Raw genomic sequence first — 23,798 nt, forward strand, 5'->3', positions numbered from 1 at the left:
TAATCTCTTGGACTATTCTCTCTAGGAGTGTCATTTGTGCTGATTCCACGGCGAACCCATCTTGCAATGAACTATCGAGAGGCTGATCCCAGGTCAGCGCCTTTTTGTTATCTGACATTTTCTGCGCTGTTGCCGGTTGCTCTAGTTCAGGGTCACTTTCCGAGTCTATGTAAGAGGAGCCACCCTCTTCATCCTCAGACCATTCTTGGCCATCAGATGCGGAATAGAAAGCCTCGCTTGGGGAACTTTCCTTTACATCCCCATTCTGTTCTCCATTTTGTTCTCCAATTATTAGAGTGTCTGTATCACCAATGTTTCCCTTTTTTTCCTGATTAGATCTAGCAAGTGAGGCTTCTGAGTTTTTCTCAGCTGAATCAGTTAGAATTAAACTTTTATCCTTGATATGGAGTGGTTCATTACCAACTTGCTGTGTATCTTTTAAGTTTACATCCTCCTGGTCTAGCATATTAGGATTTATCTTTTCACCCACTTTTTGCATCTCTCCCTCATTTGCTATAATTGTAAATACTGAGGGGTCTCCAATGAGTTTAGTGGTCTTGCTAGACAGAACATATTCCTGGGTGCCTATTAGTACTTCCTCGTTGACATTTTTATTCTCAACAGGATTTAGATTGTCAACCACTCCTTTCTCCTTACCCGCTTTCAAGAAAAGTTCGGCAATTGAAGTTGTTACTTGCCGTGTTCGTACTCCTTCCAGCTGCTGCTGCTGTAAATGTTTCTTCTTGCTTTGCTCATCAGCATGGGGTGTGTGAATTTCCCCAGGTTCGGTGCTTTCCTCTCTCCCCGTAATTTTCTCTTTATCCTTCTCTTTTTGCTTTCTCCTAGCGCCGAGGGACTTGTCCACAGGATTTATTTTTGGGGCCATAAAACTTTGCTGGGAGCGTTTCTTCAGCAATATTTTCAATGTAGTGGCTTTCCTTGCCTGTTTCAGATTGCTGCCGCTGCTCTCGATGCCCACCATGCCCCTCAGCCCAGAATGCAGTCGGCACCTCCTCCTCTCCTCGTTCCGCCTCCCAACAGTGGTCAGCCGCTTGCCTCCAGAGAAGGCAGCAAAGAGGACGTCTACCAAGTCCCGCAGGTCCCACAAGATATTTTTCGCGGACCCACGGCAAACACAGCATGTAAGTGCAGGCTGCATCAATCCAGGGCTTCCTTTAGAAAATCGCCCTAGTATCCAAAAATTTATGCATCTCCCGATATAGTCCAGATATCGTCGGAGTCAGCATCAGCACTGAGACGACACATCGGTGACTCCCATCATTTTCACTTTGCTCGTTGCTCCCGGTCAGATAGCAAGCGGCTGCCAGCGGCTGCCAGCGGCTCCTAGCGCGTTAGTATTCAGCGCACTTGTGCTCCATTCAGAAAGCACGTCCTCACTGCAGCACTGCTCGACCACTAGTGAGCGGCCGCCATCTTCCTATGTACCACTGCCTATTCAAATAAAATAACAATGAAACAAATAAATCTGTTTTTTAAATGATCCAGTTTTCCTTTAATAAATAATATTAAGGACTACTTCTCCTGTTCCACAGTTTCAAGGTTGTACTTTCTGGCACAACTTAGTATGATCCTCACACTCTTTCATGATGTACTGATATTTTGTCATTCTGATTTTACTGAAAAGCTGGGGATATAGCTCAGTGGTAGAGCATTTGACTGCAGATCAAGAGGTCCCTGGTTCAAATCCGGGTATCCCCTCACCCTATTTTGATTCTGTTGTTTGTAATTGGGATTTTTCATCAATTGGACAACTTGTGTTCATGTGTTTTTAATTTATTTCTTTGTACCCATGTACATTTCTAAGTACATTTTTATATTGTTTTTAACTGGCACTATATATTAATTTTTGTATACTGTGAATTAAAAATTGTACAATTTTCTAAATCTTGTGTTATGAATTGTGTTTTGTAATTTTCCCTCAATAATTGTGATTTATTTTTCATGTGGTTATGGCACCTATAGGCTAATCGCCTGTCTACTTTCCCCCCCCCCACTCCCCACCTCATTATTCCTTTAACCAAGGAAACACTCCTTCTCTGCCTAATCCTTAGGCCAGCTAGGGACTACTCTTTTGTTCTTTACTAAATGCAGTTTTTAACACTCGGCTTGTTATTCCCTTTGGGAAATTTCTGAAACATCATTGATCAATTTTGGAATTCGGCTCTTCCTTTCACAGCACTAAACAAAGGGAATGGACTATGAAACCAAATGACAACTTTGGTATACTGTTTGGTGCTTTCTTGTATTGCACTGCAGAAATGGCGTATACAACTTGGCAGCGAATCAGTCAACTATTTCTCATTTCACCTGTGTCTTCAGTCTTACATATATTCCATCTCTTCTCTGTGCATGCAAAGTATGTGTTTGTTTGAAGCACTTCATTTTTGTGCAACGTAGGAACTATTTAATTTCTCCTTAAAAGCTCTGCCTACGTGCAAGATGTACGAACTATCATTGTAGTTGCAAGAAGGCTGGTCTGAAGAATCAGGCCATTTGCAAACGCAAAATGGCTTTTTCTGATGTATTAAATAGAAGGTATTCGAAAGGGGTGTTTGGGTGTACCTTCCAAATACCGAATTGTAGTGGTACGTAGAAATGTTTTTCCACCATAATTTGGCCCAAAACAATCATACTTCATCACCATGTCAGTGATTGTGGTAACCAATCCTCAAATGATAAGGTGTCCCGTAAAAACCTCTTCCCCTTTAAGAATGTTTCAAAACAATCATTGTATGTAGAGGCATTGGTCCTATGTACCACGGCCTATTCAAATGAAATAACAATGAAACAAATAAATCTGTTTTTTAAATGATCCAGTTTTCCTTTTAATAAATAATATTAAGGACTACTTCTCCTGTTCCACAGTTTCAAGGTTGTACTTTCTGGCACAACTTAGCATGATCCTCACACTCTTTCATGATGTACTGATATTTTGTCATTCTGATTTTCCTGAAAAGCTGGGGATATAGCTCAGTGGTAGAGCATTTGACTGCAGATCAAGAGGTCCCTGGTTCAAATCCGGGTGTCCCCTCACCCTATTTTGATTCTGTTGTTTGTAATTGGGACTTTTCATCAATTCTATTTGGATCATCTTTGACAGAGTCAGTGTTCCCTTGGATATTGCACTTTAATAGCATTTCAGTGTTTCCTGCTCAAAACCTGTGAGTGAATGCAGTTTTTAACAGTCGGCTTGTTATTCCCTTTGGGAAATTTCCGAAACATCATTGATCAATTTCGGAATTCGGCTCTTCCTTTCACAGCACTAAACAAAGGGAATGGACTATGAAACCAATTGACAACTTTGTTATACTGTTTGGTGCTTTCTTGTATTGCACTGAAGAAATGGCGTATAAAACTTGGCAGCGAAGCAGTCAATCTATTTCTCATTTCACCTGTGTCTTCAGTCTTACATATATTCCACCTCTTCTCTGTGCATGCAAAGTATGTGTTTGTTTGAAGCACTTCATTTTTGTGCAACGTAGGAACTATTTAATTTCTCCTTAAAAGCTCTGCCTACGTGCAAGATGTACGAACTATCATTGCAGTTGCAAGAAGGCTGGTCTGAAGAATCAGGCCATTTGCAAACGCAAAATGGCTTTTTCTGATGTATTAAATGGAAGGTATTCGAAAGGGGTGTTTGGGTGTACCTTCCAAATACCGAATTGTAGTGGTACGTAGAAATGTTTTTTCCACCATAATCTGGCCCAAAACAATCATACTTCATCACCATCTCAGTGATTGTGGTAACCAATCCTCAAATGATAAGGTGTCCCGTAAAAACCTCTTCCCCTTTAAGAATGTTTCAAAACAATCATTGTATGTAGAGGCATTGGTCCTATGTACCACTGCCTATTCAAATAAAATAACAATGAAACAAATATCTGTTTTTTAAATGATCCAGTTTTCCTTTAATAAATAATATTAAGGACTACTTCTCCTGTTCCACAGTTTCAAGGTTGTACTTTCCTGAACAACTTAGTATGATCCTCTCACTCTTTCATGATGTACTGATATTTTGTCATTCTGATTGTACTGTAAAGCTGGGGATATAGCTCAGTGGTAGAGCATTTGACTGCAGATCAAGATGTCCCTGGTTCAAATCCGGGTGTCCCCTCACCCTATTTTGATTCTGTTGTTTGTAATTGGGATTTTTCATCTATTCAATTTGGATCATCTTTAACAGAGTCAGTGTTCCCTTGGATATTGCACTTTAATGGCATTACAGTGTTTGCTTCTCAAAACCTGTGAGTAAATGCAGTTTTTAACACTCGGCTTGGTATTCCCTTTGGGAAATTTCTGAAACATCATTGATCAATTTTGGAATTTGGCTCTTCCTTTCACAGCACTAAACAAAGGGAATGGACTATGAAACCAATTGACAACTTTGTTATACTGTTTGGTGCTTTCTTGTATTGCACTGAAGAAATGGCGTATAAAACTTGGCAGCAAAGCAGTCAATCTATTTCTAATTTCACCTGTGTCTTCAGTCTTACATATATTCCACCTCTTCTCTGTGCATGCAAAGTATGTGTTTGTTTGAAGCACTTCATTTTTGTGCAACATAGGAACTATTTAATTTCTCCTTAAAAGCTCTGCCTACGTGCAAGATGTACGAACTATCATTGCAGTTGCAAGAAGGCTGGTCTGAAGAATCAGGCCATTTGCAAACGCAAAATGGCTTTTTCTGATGTATTAAATGGAAGGTATTCGAAAGGGGTGTTTGGGTGTACCTTCCAAATACCGAATTGTAGTGGTACGTAGAAATGTTTTTCCACCATAATTTGGCCCAAAACAATCATACTTCATCATCATCTCCGTGATTGTGGTAACCAATCCTCAAATGATAAGGTGTCCCGTAAAAACCTCTTCCCCTTTAAGAATGTTTCAAAACAATCATTGTATGTAGAGGCATTGGTCCTATGTACCACTGCCTATTCAAATAAAATAACAATGAAACAAATAAATCAGTTTTTTAAATGATCCAGTTTTCCTTTAATAAATAATATTAAGGACTACTTCTCCTGTTCCACAGTTTCAAGGTTGTACTTTCTGGCACAACTTAGTATGATCCTCACACTCTTTCATGATGTACTGATATTTTGTCATTCTGATTTTACTAAAAAGCTGGGGATATAGCTGAGTGGTAGAGCATTTGACTGCAGTTAAGAGGTCCCTGGTTCAAATCTGGGTGTCCCCTCACCCTATTTTGATTCTGTTGTTTGTAATTGGGATTTTTCATCAATTCCATTTGGATCATCTTTAACAGAGTCAGTGTTCCCTTGGATATTGCACTTTAATAGCATTTCAGTGTTTCCTGCTCAAAACCTGTGAGTAAATGCAGTTTTTAACACTCGGCTTGGTATTCCCTTTGGGAAATTTCTGAAACATCATTGATGAATTTTGGAATTCGGCTCTTCCTTTCACAGCACTAAACAAAGGGAATGGACTATTAAACCAATTGACAACTTTGTTATACTGTTTGGTGCTTTCTTGTATTGCACTGAAGAAATGGCATATAAAACTTGACAGTGAAGCAGTCAATCTATTTCTCATTTCACCTGTGTCTTCAGTCTTACATATATTCCACCTCTTCTCTGTGCATGCAAAGTATGTGTTTGTTTGAAGCACTTCATTTTTGTGCAACGTAGGAACTATTTAATTTCTCCTTAAAAGCTCTGCCTACGTGCAAGATGTACGAACTATCATTGCAGTTGCAAGAAGGCTGGTCTGAAGAATCAGGCTATTTGCAAACGCAAAATGGCTTTTTCTGATGTATTAAATGGAAGGTATTCGAAAGGGGTGTTTGGGTGTACCTTCCAAATACCGAATTGTAGTGGTACGTAGAAATGTTTTTCCACCATAATTTGGCCCAAAACAATCATACTTCATCATCATCTCTGTGATTGTGGTAACCAATCCTCAAATGATAAGGTGTCCCGTAAAAACCTCTTCCCCTTTAAGAATGTTTCAAAACAATCATTGTAGGTAGAGGGATTGGTTCTATGTACCACTGCCTATTCAAATAAAATAACAATGAAACAAATAAATCTGTTTTTTAAATGATCCAGTTTTCCTTTAATAAATAATATTAAGGACTACTTCTCCTGTTCCACAGTTTCAAGGTTGTTACATTCTGGCACAACTTAGTATGATCCTTCCACTCTTTCATGATATACCGATATGTTGTCATTCTAATTTTACTGAAAGGCTGGCGATATAGCTCAGTGGTAGAGCATTTGACTGCAGATCAAGAGGTCCCTGGTTCAAATCCTGGTGTCCCCTCACCCTATTTTGATTCTGTTGTTTGTAATTGGGACTTTCCATCAATTCCATTTGGATCATCTTTGACAGAGTCAGTGTTCCCTTGGATATTGCACTTTAATGGCATTACAGTGTTTGCTTCTCAAAACCTGTGAGTAAATGCAGTTTTTAACACTCGGCTTGGTATTCCCTTTGGGAAATTTCTGAAACATCATTGATCAATTTTGGAATTCGGCTCTTCCTTTCACAGCACTAAACAAAGGGAATGGACTATTAAACCAATTGACAACTTTGTTATACTGTTTGGTGCTTTCTTGTATTGCACTGAAGAAATGGCATATAAAACTTGGAAGCGAAACAGTCAATCTATTTCTCATTTCACCTGTGTCTTCAGTCTTACATATATTCCACCTCTTCTCTGTGCATGCAAAGTATGTGTTTGTTCGAAGCACTTCATTTTTGTGCAACGTAGGAACTATTTCATTTCTCCTTAAAAGCTCTGCCTACGTGCAAGATGTACGAACTATCATTGCACTTGCAAGAAGGCTGGTCTGAAGAATCAGGCCATTTGCAAACGCAAAATGGCTTTTTCTGATGTATTAAATGGAAGGTATTCGAAAGGGGTGTTTGGGTGTACCTTCCAAATACCGAATTGTAGTGGTACGTAGAAATGTTTTTCCACCATAATTTGGCCCAAAACAATCATACTTCATCATCATCTCTGTGATTGTGGTAACCAATCCTCAAATGATAAGGTGTCCCATAAAAACCTCTTCAACTTTAAGAATGTTTCAAAACAATCATTGTATGTAGAGGCATTGGTCCTATGTACCACTGCCTATTCAAATAAAATAACAATGAAACAAATAAATCTGTTTTTTAAATGATCCAGTTTTCCTTTAATAAATAATATTAAGGACTACTTCTCCTGCTCCACAGTTTCAAGGTTGTACTTTCTGGCACATCTTAGTGAGAGCCTCACACTCTTTCATGATGTACTGATATTTTGTCATTCTGATTTTACTGAAAAGCTGGGGATATAGCGCAGTGGTAGAGCATTTGAATGCAGATCAAGAGGTCCCTGGTTCAAATCCGGGTGTCCTCTCACCCTATTTTGATTCTGTTGTTTGTAATTGGGACTTTTCATCAATTCCATTTGGATCATATTTGACAGAGTCAGTGTTCCCTTAGATATTGCACTTTAATAGCATTTCAGTGTTTCCTGCTCAAAACCTGTGAGTAAACGCAGTTTTTAACACTGGGCTTGTTATTCCCTTTGGGAAATTTCTGAAACATCATTGATCAATTTTGGAATTCGGCTCTTCCTTTCACAGCACTAAACAAAGGGAATGGACTATTAAACCAATTGACAACTTTGTTATACTGTTTGGTGCTTTCTTGTATTGCACTGAAGAAATGGCATATAAAACTTGGCAGCGAAGCAGCCAATCTATTTCTCATTTCACCTGTGTCTTCAGTCTTACATATATTCCACCTCTTCTCTGTGAATGCAAAGTATGTGTTTGTTTGAAGCACTTCATTTTTGTGCAACGTAGGAACTATTTAATTTTTCCTTAAAAGCTCTGCCTACATGCAAGATGTACGAACTATCATTGCAGTTGCAAGAAGGCTGGTCTGAAGAATCAGGCCATTTGCAAACGCAAAATGGCTTTTTCTGATGCATTAAATGGAAGGTATTCGAAAGGGGTGTTTGTGTGTACCTTCCAAATACCGAATTGTAGTGGTACGTAGAAATGTTTTTCCACCATAATTTGGCCCAAAACAATCATACTTCATCACCATCTCAGTGATTGTGGTAACCATCCTCAAATGATAAGGTGTCCCGTAAAAACCTCTTCCCCTTTAAGAATGTTTCAAAACAATCATTGTATGTAGAGGCATTGGTCCTATGTACCACTGCCTATTCAAATAAAATAACAATGAAACAAATATCTGTTTTTTAAATGATCCAGTTTTCCTTTAATAAATAATATTAAGGACTACTTCTCCTGTTCCACAGTTTCAAGGTTGTACTTTCCGGAACAACTTAGTATGATCCTCTCACTCTTTCATGATGTACTGATATTTTGTCATTCTGGTTGCACTTTAAAGCTGGGGATATAGCTCAGTGGTAGAGCAATTGACTGCAGATCAAGAGGTCCCTGGTTCAAATCCTTCTGTCCCCTCACCCTATTTTGATTCTGTTGTTTGTAATTGGGACTTTCCATCAATTCCATTTGGATCATCTTTGACAGAGTTAGTGTTCCCTTGGATATTGCACTTTAAAAGCATTTCAGTGTTTCCTGCTCAAAGCCTGTGAGTAAATGCAGTTTTTAACACTCGGCTTGGTATTCCCTTTGGGAAATTTCTGAAACATCATTGATCAATTTTGGAATTCGGCTATTCCTTTCACAGCACTAAACAAAGGGAATGGACTATGAAACCAATTGACAACTTCGTTATACTGTTTGGTGCTTTCTTGTATTGCGCTGAAGAAATGGCGTATAAAACTTGGCAGCGAAGCAGTCAATCTATTTCTCATTTCACCTGTGTCTTCAGTCTTACATATATTCCACCTCTTCTCTGTGCATGCAAAGTATGTGTTTGTTTGAAGCACTTCATTTTTGTGCAACGTAGGAACTATTTAATTTCTCCTTAAAAGCTCTTCCTACGTGCAAGATGTACGCACTATCATTGCAGTTGCAAGAAGGCTGGTCTGAAGAATCAGGCCATTTGCAAACGCAAAATGGCTTTTTCTGATGTATTAAATGGAAGGTATTCGAAAGGGGTGTTTGGGTGTACCGTCCAAATACCGAATTGTAGTGGTACGTAGAAATGTTTTTCCACCATAATTTGGCCCAAAACAATCATACTTCATCATCATCTCTGTGATTGTGGTAACCAATCCTCAAATGATAAGGTGTCCCATAAAAACCTCTTCAACTTTAAGAATGTTTCAAAATAATCATTGTATGTAGAGGCATTGGTCCTATGTACCACTGCCTATTCAAATAAAATAACAATGAAACAAATAAATCTGTTTTTTAAATGATCCAGTTTTCCTTTAATAAATAATATTAAGGACTACTTCTCCTGCTCCACAGTTTCAAGGTTGTACTTTCTGGCACAACTTAGTAAGAGCCTCACACTCTTTCATGATGTACTGATATTTTGTCATTCTGATTTTACTGAAAAGCTGGGGATATAGCTCAGTGGTAGAGCATTTGAATGCAGATCAAGAGGTCCCTGGTTCAAATCCGGGTGTCCCCTCACCCTATTTTGATTCTGTTGTTTGTAATTGGGACTTTTCATCAATTCCATTTGGATCATATTTAACAGAGTCAGTGTTCCCTTGGATATTGCACTTTAATAGCATTTCAGTGTTTCCTGCTCAAAACCTGTGAGTAAATGCAGTTTTTAACACTGGGCTTGTTATTCCCTTTGGGAAATTTCTGAAACATCATTGATCAATTTTGGAATTCGGCTCTTCCTTTCACAGCACTAAACAAAGGGAATGGACTATTAAACCAATTGACAACTTTGTTATACTGTTTGGTGCTTTCTTGTATTGCACTGAAGAAATGGCGTATAAAACTTGGCAGCGAAGCAGTCAATCTATTTCTCATTTCACCTGTGTCTTCAGTCTTACATATATTCCACCTCTTCTCTGTGCATGCAAAGTATGTGTTTGTTTGAAGCACTTCATTTTTGTGCAACGTAGGAACTATTTAATTTTTCCTTAAAAGCTCTGCCTACATGCAAGATGTACGAACTATCATTGCAGTTGCAAGAAGGCTGGTCTGAAGAATCAGGCCATTTGCAAACGCAAAATGGCTTTTTCTGATGCATTAAATGGAAGGTATTCGAAAGGGGTGTTTGTGTGTACCTTCCAAATACCGAATTGTAGTGGTACGTAGAAATGTTTTTCCACCATAATTTGGCCCAAAACAATCATACTTCATCACCATCTCAGTGATTGTGGTAACCATCCTCAAATGATAAGGTGTCCCGTAAAAACCTCTTCCCCTTTAAGAATGTTTCAAAACAATCATTGTATGTAGAGGCATTGGTCCTATGTACCACTGCCTATTCAAATAAAATAACAATGAAACAAATATCTGTTTTTTAAATGATCCAGTTTTCCTTTAATAAATAATATTAAGGACTACTTCTCCTCATCCACAGTTTCAAGGTTGTACTTTCCGGAACAACTTAGTATGATCCTCTCACTCTTTCATGATGTACTGATATTTTGTCATTCTGGTTGTACTTTAAAGCTGGGGATATAGCTCAGTGGTAGAGCATTTGACTGCAGATCAAGAGGTCCCTGGTTCAAATCCCGGTGTCCTCTCACCCTATTTTGATTCTGTTGTTTGTAATTGGGACTTTCCATTAATTCCATTTGGATCATCTTTGACAGAGTCAGTGTTCCCTTGGATATTGCACTTTAATGGCATTACAGTGTTTGCTTCTCAAAACCTGTGAGTAAATGCAGTTTTTAACACTCGGCTTGGTATTCCCTTTGGGAAATTTCTGAAACATCATTGATCAATTTTGGAATTCGGCTCTTCCTTTCACAGCACTAAACAAAGGGAATGGACTATTAAACCAATTGACAACTTTGTTATACTGTTTGGTGCTTTCTTGTATTGCTCTGAAGAAATGGCATATAAAACTTGGCAGCGAAGCAGTCAATCTATTTCTCATTTCACCTGTGTCTTCAGTCTTACAGATATTCCACCTCTTCTCTGTGCATGCAAAGTATGTGTTTGTTTGAAGCACTTCATTTTTGTGCAACGTAGGAACTATTTAATTTCTCCTTAAAAGCTCTGCCTACGTGCAAGATGCACGAACTATCATTGCAGTTGCAAGAAGGCTGGTCTGAAGAATCAGGCCATTTGCAAACGCAAAATGGCTTTTTCTGATGTATTAAATGGAAGGTATTCGAAAGGGGTGTTTGGGTGTACCTTTCAAATACCGAATTGTAGTGGTACGTAGAAATGTTTTTCCACCATAATTTGGCCCAAAACAATCATACTTCATCATCATCTCTGTGATTGTGGTAACCAATCCTCAAATGATAAGGTGTCCCGTAAAAACCTCTTCCCCTTTAAGAATGTTTCAAAACAATAATTGTATGTAGAGGCATTGGTCCTATGTACCACTGCCTATTCAAATAAAATAACAATGAAACAAATAAATCTGTTTTTTAAATGATCCAGTTTTCCTTTAATAAATAATATTAAAGACTACTTCTCCTGTTCCACAGTTTCAAGGTTGTACTTTCTGGCACAACTTAGTATGAGCCTCACACTCTTTCATGATTTACTGATATTTTGTCATTCTGACTTTACTGAAAAGCTGGGGATATAGCTCAGTGGTAGAGCATTTGACTGCAGATCAAGAGGTCCCTGGTTCAAATCCGGGTGTCCCCTCACCCTATTTTGATTCTGTTGTTTGTAATTGGGACTTTTCATCAATTCCATTTCGATCATCTTTGACAGAGTCAGTGTTCCCTTGGATATTGCACTTTAATAGCATTTCAGTGTTTCCTGCTCAAAACCTGTGAGTAAATGCAGTTTTTAACACTCGGCTTGTTATTCCCTTTGGGAAATTTCTGAAACATCATTGATCAATTTTGGAATTCGGCTCTTCCTTTCACAGCACTAAACAAAGGGAATGGACTATGAAACCAATTGACAACTTTGTTATACTGTTTGGTGCTTTCTTGTAGTGCACTGAAGAAATGGCGTATAAAACTTGGCAGCGAAGCAGTCAATCGATTTCTCATTTCACCTGTGTCTTCAGTCTTACATATATTCCACCTCTTCTCTGTGCATGCAAAGTATGTGTTTGTTTGAAGCACTTCATTTTTGTGCAACGTAGGAACTATTTAATTTCTCCTGAAAAGCTCTGCCTACGTGCAAGATGTACGAACTATCATTGCAGTTTCAAGAAGGCTGGTCTGATGAATCAGGCCATTTGCAAACGCAAAATGGCTTTTTCTGATGTATTAAATGGAAGGTATTCGAAAGAGGTGTTTGGTTGTACCTTCCAAATACCGAATTGTAGTGGTACGTAGAAATGTTTTTCCACCATAATTTGGCCCAAAACACTCATACTTCATCATCATCTCTGTGATTGTGGTAACCAATCCTCAAATGATAAGGTGTCCCGTAAAAACCTCTTCCCCTTTAAGAATGTTTCAAAACAATCATTGTATGTAGAGGTATTGGTCCTATGTACCACTGCCTATTCAAATAAAATAACAATGAAACAAATAAATCTGTTTTTTAAATGATCCAGTTTTCCTTTAATAAATAATATTAAGGACTACTTCTCCTGTTCCACAGTTTCAAGTTTGTACTTTCTGGCACAACTTAGTATAATCCTCACACTCTTTCATGATGTACTGATATTTTGTCATTCTGATTTTACTGAAATGCTGGGGATATAGCTCAGTGGTAGAGCATTTGACTGCAGATCAAGAGGTCCCTGGTTCAAATCCGGGTGTCCTCTCACCCTATTTTGATTCTGTTGTTTGTACTTGGGACTTTTCATCAATTCTATTTGGATCATCTTTGACAGAGTCAGTGTTCCCTTGGATATTGCACTTTAATAGCATTTCAGTGTTTGCTTCTCAAAACCTGTGAGTAAATGCAGTTTTTAACACTCGGCTTGGTATTCCCTTTACGAAATTTCTGAAACATCATTGATCAATTTTGGAATTCGGCTCTTCCTTTCACAGCACTAAACAAAGGGAATGGACTATGAAACCAATTGACAACTTTGTTATACTGTTTGGTGCTTTCTTGTATTGCACTGAAGAAATGGCGTATAAAACTTGGCAGCGAAGCAGTCAATCTATTTCTCATTTCACCTGTGTCTTCAGTCTTACATATATTCCACCTCTTCTCTGTGCATGCAAAGTATGTGTTTGTTTGAAGCACTTCATTTTTGTGCAACGTAGGAACTATTTAATTTCTCCTTAAAAGCTCTGCCTACGTGCAAGATGTACGAACTATCATTGCAGTTGCAAGAAGGCTGGTCTGAAGAATCAGGCCATTTGCAAACGCAAAATGGCTTTTTCTGATGTATTAAATGGAAGGTATTCGAAAGGGGTGTTTGGGTGTACCTTTCAAATACCGAATTGTAGTGGTACGTAGAAATGTTTTTCCACCATAATTTGGCCCAAAACAATCATACTTCATCACCATCTCAGTGATTGTGGTAACCAATCCTCAAATGATAAGGTGTCCCGTAAAAACCTCTTCCCCTTTAAGAATGTTTCAAAACAATCATTGTATGTAGAGGCATTGGTCCTATGTACCACTGCCTATTCAAATAAAATAACAATGAAACAAATATCTGTTTTTTAAATGATCCAGTTTTCCTTTGATAAATAATATTAAGGACTACTTCTCCTGTTCCACAGTTTCAAGGTTGTACTTTCCGGAGCAACTTAGTATGATCCTCTCACTCTTTCATGATGTACTGATATTTTGTCATTCTGGTTGGACTGTAAAGCTGGGGATATAGCTCAGTGGTAGAGCATTTGACTGCAGATCAAGAGGTCCCTAGTTCAAATCCTGGTGTCCCCTCACCCTATTTTGATTCTGTTGTTTGTAATTGGGACTTTCCATCAATTCCATTTGGATCATCTTTGACAGAGTCAGTGTTCCCTTGGATATTGCACTTTAATGGCATTACAGTGTTTGCTTCTCAAAACCTGTGAGTAAATGCAGTTTTTAACACTCGGCTTGGTATTCCCTTTACGAAATTTCTGAAACATCATTGATCAATTTTGGAATTCGGCTCTTCCTTTCACAGCACTAAACAAAGGGAATGGACTATGAAACCAATTGACAACTTTGTTATACTGTTTGGTGCTTTCTTGTATTGCACTGAAGAAATGGCGTATAAAACTTGGCAGCGAAGCAGTCAATCTATTTCTCATTTCACCTGTGTCTTCAGTCTTACATATATTCCACCTCTTCTCTGTGCATGCAAAGTATGTGTTTGTTTGAAGCACTTCATTTTTGTGCAACGTAGGAACTATTTAATTTCTCCTTAAAAGCTCTGCCTACGTGCAAGATGTACGAACTATCATTGCAGTTGTAAGAAGGCTGGTCTGAAGAATCAGGCCATTTGCAAACGCAAAATGGCTTTTTCTGATGTATTAAATGGAAGGTATTCGAAAAGGGTGTTTGGGTGTACCTTCCAAATACCGAATTGTTGTGGTACGTAGAAATGTTTTTCCACCATAATTTGGCCCAAAACAATCATACTTCATCACCATCTCAGTGATTGTGGTAACCAATCCTCAAATGATAAGGTGTCCCGTAAAAACTTCTTCCCCTTTAACCCCTTCAGTGCTAATGACAAGGGTAACTCGTCATGGAGTTTCCATTGATTTCAATGGAAATTACATGAAGAAGAGCAAATAGGCTTAGCATCCAAGTGGTTAAGAATGTTTCAAAACAATCATTGTATGTAGAGGCATTGGTCCTATGTGCCACTGCCTATTCAAATAAACTAACAATGAAACAAATAAATCTGTTTTTTAAATGATCCAGTTTTCCTTTAATAAATAATATTAAGGACTACTTCTCCTGTTCCACAGTTTCAAGGTTGTACTTTCTGGCACAACTTAGTATGATCCTCACACTCTTTCATGATGTACTGATATTTTGCCATTCTGATTTTACTGCAAAGCTGGGGATATAGCTCAGTGGTAGAGCATTTGACTGCAGATCAAGAGGTCCCTGGTTCAAATCCGGGTGTCCCCTCACCCTATTTTGATTCTGTTGTTTGTAATTGGGACTTTTCATCAATTCCATTTGGATCATCTTTGACAGAGTCAGTGTTCCCTTGGATATTGCACTTTAATAGCATTTCAGTGATTCCTGCTCAAAACCTGTGAGTAAATGCAGTTTTTAACACTCGGCTTGTTATTCCCTTTGGGAAATTTCTGAAACATCATTGATCAATTTTGGAATTCAGCTCTTCCTTTCACAGCACTAAACAAAGGGAATGGACTATGAAACCAAATGACAACTTTGTTAAACTGTTTGGTGCTTTCTTGTATTGCACTGAAGAAATGGCGTATAAAACTTGGCAGAGAAGCAGTCAATCTATTTCTCATTTCACCTGTGTCTTCAGTCTTACATATATTCCACCTCTTCTCTGTGCATGCAAAGTATGTGTTTGTTTGAAGCACTTCATTTTTGTGCAACGTAGGAACTATTTAATTTCTCCTTAAAAGCTCTGCCTACGTGCAAGATGTACGAACTATCATTGCAGTTGTAAGAAGGCTGGTCTGAAGAATCAGGCCATTTGCAAACGCAAAATGGCTTTTTCTGATGTATTAAATGGAAGGTATTCGAAAAGGGTGTTTGGGTGTACCTTCCAAATACCGAATTGTTGTGGTACGTAGAAATGTTTTTCCACCATAACTTGGCCCAAAACAATCATACTTCATCACCATCTCAGTGATTGTGGTAACCAATCCTCAAATGATATGGTGTCCCGTAAAAACTTCTTCCCCTTTAAGAATGTTTCAAAACAATCATTGTATGTAGAGGCATTGGTCCTATGTGCCACTGCCTATTCAAATAAACTAACAATGAAACAAATAAATCTGTTTTTTAAATGATCCAGTTTTCCTTTAATAAATAATATTAAGGACTACTTCTCCTGTTCCACAGTTTCAAGGTTGTACTTTCTGGCACAACTTAGTATGATCCTCACACTCTTTCATGATGTACTGATATTTTGCCATTCTGATTTTACTGCAAAGCTGGGGATATAGCTCAGTGGTAGAGCATTTGACTGCAGATCAAGAGGTCCCTGGTTCAAATCCTGGTGTCCCCTCACCCTATTTTGATTCTGTTGTTTGTAATTGGGACTTTTCATCAATTCCATTTGGATCATCTTTGACAGAGTCAGTGTTCCCTTGGATATTGCACTTTAATAGTATTTCAGTGTTTCCTGCGCAAAACCTGTGAGTAAATGCAGTTTTTAACACTCAGCTTGTTATTCCCTTTGGGAAATTTCTGAAACATCATTGATCAATTTTGGAATTCGGCTCTTCCTTTCACAGCACTAAACAAAGGGAATGGACTATGAAACCAATTGACAACTTTGTTATACTGTTTGGTGCTTTCTTTTATTGCACTGAAGAAATGGCGTATAAAACTTGGCAGCGAAGCAGTCAATCTATTTCTCATTTCACCTGTGTCTTCAGTCTTACATGTATTCCACCTCTGCTCTGTGCATGCAAAGTAGGTGTTTGTTTGAAGCACTTCATTTTTGTGCAACGTAGGAACTATTTAATTTCTCCTTAAAAGCTCTGCCTACGTGCAAGATGTACGAACTATCATTGCAGTTGCAAGAAGGCTGGTCTGAAGAATCAGGCCATTTGCAAACGCAAAATGGCTTTTTCTGATGTATTAAATAGAAGGTATTCGAAAGGGGTGTTTGGGTGTACCTTCCAAATACCGAATTGTAGTGGTACATAGAAATGTTTTTCCACCATAATTTGGCCCAAAACAATCATACTTCATCACCATCTCCGTGATTGTGGTAACCAATCCTCAAATGATAAGGTGTCCCGTAAAAACCTCTTCCCCTTTAAGAATGTTTCAAAACAATCATTGTATGTAGAGGCATTGGTCCTATGTACCACTGCCTATTCAAATAAAATAACAATGGAACAAATAAATCTGTTTTTTAAATGATCCAGTTTTCCTTTTAATAAATAAAATGAAGGACTACTTCTCCTGTTCCACAGTTTCAAGGTTGTACTTTCTGGCACAACTTAGTATGATCCTCACACTCTTTCATGATGTACTGATATTTTATGGATGTATGACGTTACAACGCATACTTTTACAACGCATACCGTTACAACGAAATTTTTACAACGCAAATACTATTACAACGCATGTATTTACAACGCATGTTTTTACAACGCAGGTACCTTTACAACGCATACCATTACAACGTAAGTATTGGTAAGTATATATTAATTTTTTAATTGTAAATTAATTGAAATTAATATAATTTAATGTAATGTAATGTAATTTAATGTCATTTAATTAATTTAATTTAAATGTAATTTTACTTTATTTTTACCCTGTACCCCTGTACCCCAAAAACCCCAAACTGACCCTGAACCCTAAAAATACCCCTTTACCCAAAAACCCAAAACTGACCCTGAACCCTAAAAATACCCCTTTACCCAAAAACCCCAAACTGAACCTGAACCCTAAAAATACCCCTTTGCCCCAAAACTCAAAACTGACCCTGAACCCTAAAAATACCCCTTTACCCAAAAACCTAAAACTGACCCTGAACCCTAAAAATACCCCTTTACCCAAAAACCCAAAACTGACCCTGAACCCTAAAAATTGAGTGAAGTAGTGTGGCTCACTGGTTAGAGGCGGCAGACCTGAGAGCAGAAATCAGCCAGGGACCAGGGTTCAATACCCGGCGTGGCAGGTTTCTGGACCAGGGTCAGCGGACTCGATAATTCTCTCGCCTCGGTGCCCACTCTGATCAGCGTTCACACTCAGCAACTCTGGGCATTAGCTTGCCTCATCTTCACTAACGGCCCCACCAGACCGCCGGGGATGCCTGGTCTCACCCTGGAGATACCCATTAAGGGACCATCTCTCAGGGAAGCCAGGAAGGGTTTTGCAGCGGTCAAAGCGCCTTGAGACCCTACGGGTAAGTAGTGCGCTATATAAATGCCTATACATACAAAAATAACCCTTTACCCAAAAACCCAAAACTGACCCTGAACCCTAAAAATACCCCTTTACCCAAAAACCTAAAACTGACCCTGAACCCTAAAAATACCCCTTTACCCAAAAACCTAAAACTGACCCTGAACCCTAAAAAAACCCTTTACCCAAAAACCTAAAACTGACCCTGAACCCTAAAAATACCCCTTTACCCAAAAAGCCAAAACTGACCCTGAACCCTAAAAATATCCCTTTACCCAAAAACCCAAAACTGACCCTGAACCCTAAAAATACCCCTTTACCCAAAAACCCAAAACTGACCCTGAACCCTAAAAATACCCCTTTAAAAAAAAAAAAACATATAACATTTTAAATATAATTATATACTTACGAATACTTACGTTGTAATGGTATGCGTTGTAAAGGTACCTGCGTTGTAAAAACATGCGTTGTAAATACATGCGTTGTAATAGTATTTGCGTTGTAAAAGTTTCGTTGTAATGGTAGTGCGTTGTAAAAGTTGCGTTATAAAGGTTGTATACCATATTTTATCATTCTGATTTTACTAAAAAGCTGGGGATATAGCTCAGTGGTAGAGCATTTGACTGCAGATCAAGAGGTCCCTGGTTCAAATCCGGGTGTCCCTTCACCCTATTTTGATTCTGTTGTTTGTAATTGGGATTTTTCATCAATTCCACTTGGATCATCTTTAACAGAGTCAGTGTTCCCTTGGATATTGCACTTTAATAGCATTTCAGTGTTTTCTGCGCAAAACCTGTGAGTAAATGCAGTTTTTAACACTCAGCTTGTTATTCCCTTTGGGAAATTTCTGACACATCATTGATCAATTTTGGAATTCGGCTCTTCCTTTCCTAGCACTAAACAAAGGGAATGGACTATGAAACCAATTGACAACTTTGTTATACTGTTTGGTGCTTTCTTGTATTGCACTGAAGAAATGGCGTATAAAACTTGGCAGCGAAGCAGTCAATCGATTTCTCATTTCACCTGTGTCTTCAGTCTTACATATATTCCACCTCTACTCTGTGCATGCAAAGTAGGTGTTTGTTTGAAGCACTTCATTTTTGTGCAACGTAGGAACTATTTAATTTCTCCTTAAAAGCTCTGCCTACGTGCAAGATGTACGAACTATCATTGCAGTTGCAAGAAGGCTGGTCTGAAGAATCAGGCCATTTGCAAACGCAAAATGGCTTTTTCTGATGTATTAAATGGAAGGTATTCGAAAGGGGTGTTTGGGTGTACCTTCCAAATACCGAATTGTAGTGGTACGTAGAAATGTTTTTCCACCATAATTTGGCCCAAAACAATCATACTTCATCATCATCTCCGTGATTGTGGTAACCAATCCTCAAATGATAAGGTGTCCCGTAAAAACCTCTTCCCCTTTAAAAATGTTTCAAAACAATCATTGTATGTAGAGGCATTGGTCCTATGTACCAGTGCCTATTCAAATAAAATAACAATGAAACAAATAAATCTGTTTTTTAAATGATCCAGTTTTCCTTTAATAAATAATATTAAGGACTACTTCTCCTGTTCCACAGTTTCAAGGTAGTACTTTCTGGCACAACTTAGTATGATCCTCACACTCTTTCATGATGTACTGATATTTTGTCGTTCTGACTTTACTGAAAAGCTGGGGATATAGCTCAGTGGTAGAGCATTTGACTGCAGATCAAGAGGTCCCTAGTTCAAATCCGGGTGTCCCCTCACCCTATTTTGATTCTGTTGTTTGTAATTGGGACTTTTCATGAATTCCATTTGGATCATCTTTGACAGAGTCAGTGTTCCCTTGGATATTGCACTTTAATAGCATTTCAGTGTTTCCTGCTCAAAACCGGTGAGTAAATGCAGTTTTTAACACTCGGCTTGTTATTCCCTTTGGGAAATTTCTGAAACATCATTGATCAATTTTGGAATTCGGCTCTTCCTTTCACAGCACTAAACAAAGGGAATGGACTATGAAACCAATTGACAACTTTGTTATACTGTTTGGTGCTTTATTGTATTGCACTGAAGAAATGGCGTATAAAACTTGGCAGCGAAGCAGTCAATCTATTTCTCATTTCACCTGTGTCTTCAGTCTTACATATATTCCACCTCTTCTCTGTGCATGCAAAGTATGTGTTTGTTTGAAGCACTTCATTTTTGTGCAACGTAGGAACTATTTAATTTCTCCTTAAAAGCTCTGCCTACGTGCAAGATGTACGAACTATCATTGCAGTTGCAAGAAGGCTGGTCTGAAGAATCAGGCCATTTGCAAATGCAAAATGGCTTTTTCTGATGTATTAAATGGAAGGTATTCGAAAGGGGTGTTTGGGTGTACCTTCCAAATACCGAATTGTAGTGGTACGTAGAAATGTTTTGCCACCATAATTTGGCCCAAAACAATCATACTTCATCATCATCTCCGTGATTGTGGTAACCAATCCTCAAATGATTATTATTTTTTTTTAATTTGTTTTATTGTTGCATCAGAGTATACGGTACAGTGCAAATAAGCCGCTGACGTGGCCTCAACATTCAGCCATGCGTGCAACGTGTTTTTTATTTATACAACAGGTACAAATATCCATTTCCTCCAGAAATCAGTACATATCATGCAACTATGTTTGCAGGTCAGAAGACAGTGAGCCCACATAGCCAGGAGGACAGTGAATGATAACAGGAATATAAAGTCCCGTCTCAAAGGGCGTTGGATCGGGGCCTGTTCAGTCCATATAATGGTGTTACCAGAAAACGGGGGGGGACAAAACTGTGGGGGGAAGCATGTGGGCGCTAGTGTGGTCGAAATACAGGTGATGGGCACCGGGGGGGGGGTACGGGTCCAAGGAGCTATTCAGCCTGCACTCCAGAATGGTGGGAATTCTATCAGGATGCAGGGGGTATCTGGAACCTGCCCCAGGGAGGGGGACAACAGACAGACGTCAACGGTCTTCTCGGGCGGGGGGGGAGGAGTAGGTGGGTCATCCACTCGCGTGGACTGTCGAAAACTGTAGAGGAGCATGGCCCATTCCATGGATATGGGAAATTTACGCGCACCCCTGGCTTCTTCTTCTCTAAAAGCATCCTCTTCCGCCGCCGCCCATTTACTGACCGCTCCCGTCCATGCTGCTATAGGGGGACCTTCCGGGGATCGCCAGCGCATGGCTATGCATCTGTTCGCCAGCAGGAGCACCAAGGACACGAAGCGACTATGTACTGGGGCTTGCTTAGGGACATGGAAGATGCCTAATGCGCTAGATTCCCAGGTGGATAGTGTAGTGAGACCTGTCAGGTCTGACAGTGTGTTGTGTACCGCTTGCCAAAAGGGGTGAAGGTCTGGACAGCTCCAGAACATGTGGCAAAAGACTGCAGCAGGGGAGCAGCATCTGGGGCATAAGAATGGTGTGGAGGGATAGAACTTCTGTAATCGCGCTGGGGTGAGGTACGCCCTGTGTAGGATATAGTATTGAATGTTCTTGAAGCGGGCGTTCCTAGAGACGCGTTTAGGGGCCTCGAGCGCTTTGGCCCACTCCGAGTCATGTAGTGCGCGACCTATGTCCTCCTCCCATGTTGTCCGCAAGGTCGTCAGAGGTGCGTGTGAGAGTTCCCAGATGGATTTATACAGCCAGGTGACTAAGTGGCGTCCCACCCCCATATGCAGGACAGCGTGTATTACTGGATGCGTGTCTGGCTCGCCGGTACGGAGGTTAAAATGGGGCCGGTATCCATCAACCAGCTGGCGATATCTGAGGAATTGGCCCGGGGGGAGCCCATATTCAGCGGTCAGGCGGTCAAGTGATTTTAACTGGCCTTCCTCAAAGAGCGATTCTAGATCCGTGATGCCACAGCGCGACCATTCGGTGAAGAGCGGAGCCGTGAAGTAGAAGTCTTGCCTGGGGCTATCAGTGGTAACAGCGGGGAGTACGGAGGTCTATTAGGGGACATTCGGTGGATCCGCATCATACACAGGTGCGCTATCGCCACCTGGAGGGGATACGTGCGCCGTGGCCTGGTGCCCGGGAGAAGAAGACGGGTGAGTTCCGGGGTTGCGATTCTGCCAGTCGAGGTGACAGTCTCCTGAGGGTAACGGTCCGCTGTCCAGTATGACAGCCATTGGAGTTGTGATGCGAGGAAATATGACTCGAAGGACGGAGCTCCGAGACCTCCCATCGTCGTAGGAAGTTGGAGGGTTTTCAGGGCGACCCTATGGCGGCCCTCGCCCCAGATAAGGGTCCCTAGGAGGGAGTCTACATCGCGGAAGAAGGATCTGGGTGGTATTACCGGCAAATTTGTGAAGTGGTAAAGGAGTCGGGGGAGCATTATCATTTTGGCCAGAGCTATCCTTCCTATCGGGACCAGTGGGAGCTTATTCCAAAAAGCAACCGCCGGGCGCAGACTGGCAAGTGCCCTGCGGTGATTCCCTTCGAAAAGGTCAGCTGGGGAATGGTACAAGCGGACACCAAGGTAACGGGGGGCTTCCGCGGACCATGAGAGGGTATGCGCTCCGAACCCTACTTCCCGGGGGGGCAGGTTCGGGTGTAAGGGGTAAACTGTGGACTTGTCCCAGTTCACCTGTAGTCCCGAGGCCTCTGCGAAGTCCGCCAGCGTCGTCCCTATAGGGGTCATGTCCGTTTCGATGTCTCAGACGTATATGAGGAGATCATCCGCATACATGGATACGCAATGCGTGCTGTCCGCAAGTGGGATGCCCCATTCCACGCCTTCCTGACGAAGCCGAACCGCCAGCGGTTCGACTGCTAGCGCGAATAAGAGAGGCGACAGGGGGCACCCTTGTCTTGTGCCTCGCCGAACTGCGAACGTAACCAATCCTCAAATGATAAGGTGTACCGTAAAAACCTCTTCCCCTTTAAGAATGTTTCAAAACAATCATTGTATGTAGAGGCATTGGTTCTATGTACCACTGCCTATTCAAATAAAATAACAATGAAACAAATAAATCTGTTTTTTAAATGATCCAGTTTTCCTTTTAATAAATAATATTAAGGACTACTTCTCCTGTTCCACAGTTTCAAGGTTGTACTTTCTGGCACAACTTAGTATGATCCTCACACTCTTTCATGATGTACTGATATTTTGTCATTCTGATTGTACTGTGAAGCTGGGGATATAGCTCAGTGGTAGAGCTTTTGACTGCAGATCAAGAGGTCCCTGGTTTAAATCCTGGTGTCCCCTCACCCTATTTTGATTCTGTTGTTTGTAATTGGGACTTTCCATCAATTCCATTTGGATCATCTTTAACGGAGTCAGTGTTCCCTTGGATATTGCACTTTAATAGCATTTCAGTGTTTCCTGCTCAAAACCTGTGAGTAAATGCAGTTTTTAACACTCGGGTTGTTATTCCCTTTGGGAAATTTCTGAAACATCATTGATCAATTTTGGAATTCGGCTCTTCCTTTCACAGCACTAAACAAAGGGAATGGACTATGAAACCAATTGACAACTTTGTTATACTGTTTGGTGCTTTCTTGTATTGCACTGAAGAAATGGCGTATAAAACTTGGCAGCGAAGCAGTCAACTATTTCTCATTTCATCTGTGTCTTCAGTCTTACATATATTCCACCTCTTCTCTGTGCATGCAAAGTATGTGTTTGTTTGAAGCACTTCATTTTTGTGCAACGTAGGAACTATTTAATTTCTCCTTAAAAGCTCCGCCTACGTGCAAGATGTACGAACTATCATTGCAGTTGCAAGAAGGCTGGTCTGAAGAATCAGGCCATTTGCAAACGCAAAATGGCTTTTTC

At 40.0% G+C, this 23,798-nt stretch overlaps 9 non-coding genes across 9 annotated transcripts; all 9 read left to right on the top strand.

Moving 5' to 3' along the window:
* Positions 1-1,647: 1,647 nt before the first annotated feature.
* TRNAC-GCA (transfer RNA cysteine (anticodon GCA)) lies at positions 1,648-1,719 on the top strand. The gene has a single exon. It is a non-coding gene; the product is annotated as a tRNA-Cys (tRNA).
* A 1,261-nt stretch (positions 1,720-2,980) lies between these two features.
* Positions 2,981-3,052, top strand: TRNAC-GCA (transfer RNA cysteine (anticodon GCA)). Its single transcript has one exon. It is a non-coding gene; the product is annotated as a tRNA-Cys (tRNA).
* Positions 3,053-4,063: 1,011 nt separating this feature from the next.
* TRNAC-GCA (transfer RNA cysteine (anticodon GCA)) lies at positions 4,064-4,135 on the top strand. Its single transcript has one exon. It is a non-coding gene; the product is annotated as a tRNA-Cys (tRNA).
* Positions 4,136-11,645: 7,510 nt separating this feature from the next.
* Positions 11,646-11,717, top strand: TRNAC-GCA (transfer RNA cysteine (anticodon GCA)). The gene has a single exon. It is a non-coding gene; the product is annotated as a tRNA-Cys (tRNA).
* Positions 11,718-12,729: 1,012 nt separating this feature from the next.
* Positions 12,730-12,801, top strand: TRNAC-GCA (transfer RNA cysteine (anticodon GCA)). Its single transcript has one exon. It is a non-coding gene; the product is annotated as a tRNA-Cys (tRNA).
* A 2,198-nt stretch (positions 12,802-14,999) lies between these two features.
* TRNAC-GCA (transfer RNA cysteine (anticodon GCA)) lies at positions 15,000-15,071 on the top strand. Its single transcript has one exon. It is a non-coding gene; the product is annotated as a tRNA-Cys (tRNA).
* A 1,012-nt stretch (positions 15,072-16,083) lies between these two features.
* On the top strand, positions 16,084-16,155 carry TRNAC-GCA (transfer RNA cysteine (anticodon GCA)). The gene has a single exon. It is a non-coding gene; the product is annotated as a tRNA-Cys (tRNA).
* Positions 16,156-18,604: 2,449 nt separating this feature from the next.
* TRNAC-GCA (transfer RNA cysteine (anticodon GCA)) lies at positions 18,605-18,676 on the top strand. The gene has a single exon. It is a non-coding gene; the product is annotated as a tRNA-Cys (tRNA).
* Positions 18,677-19,688: 1,012 nt separating this feature from the next.
* TRNAC-GCA (transfer RNA cysteine (anticodon GCA)) lies at positions 19,689-19,760 on the top strand. The gene has a single exon. It is a non-coding gene; the product is annotated as a tRNA-Cys (tRNA).
* The last annotated feature ends 4,038 nt before the right edge of the window (positions 19,761-23,798 follow it).

The sequence above is a fragment of the Lissotriton helveticus genome, chromosome 1_2 (genome assembly GCF_964261635.1).
Source record: "Lissotriton helveticus chromosome 1_2, aLisHel1.1, whole genome shotgun sequence".
Classification (NCBI taxonomy): Eukaryota; Metazoa; Chordata; class Amphibia; order Caudata; family Salamandridae; genus Lissotriton; species Lissotriton helveticus.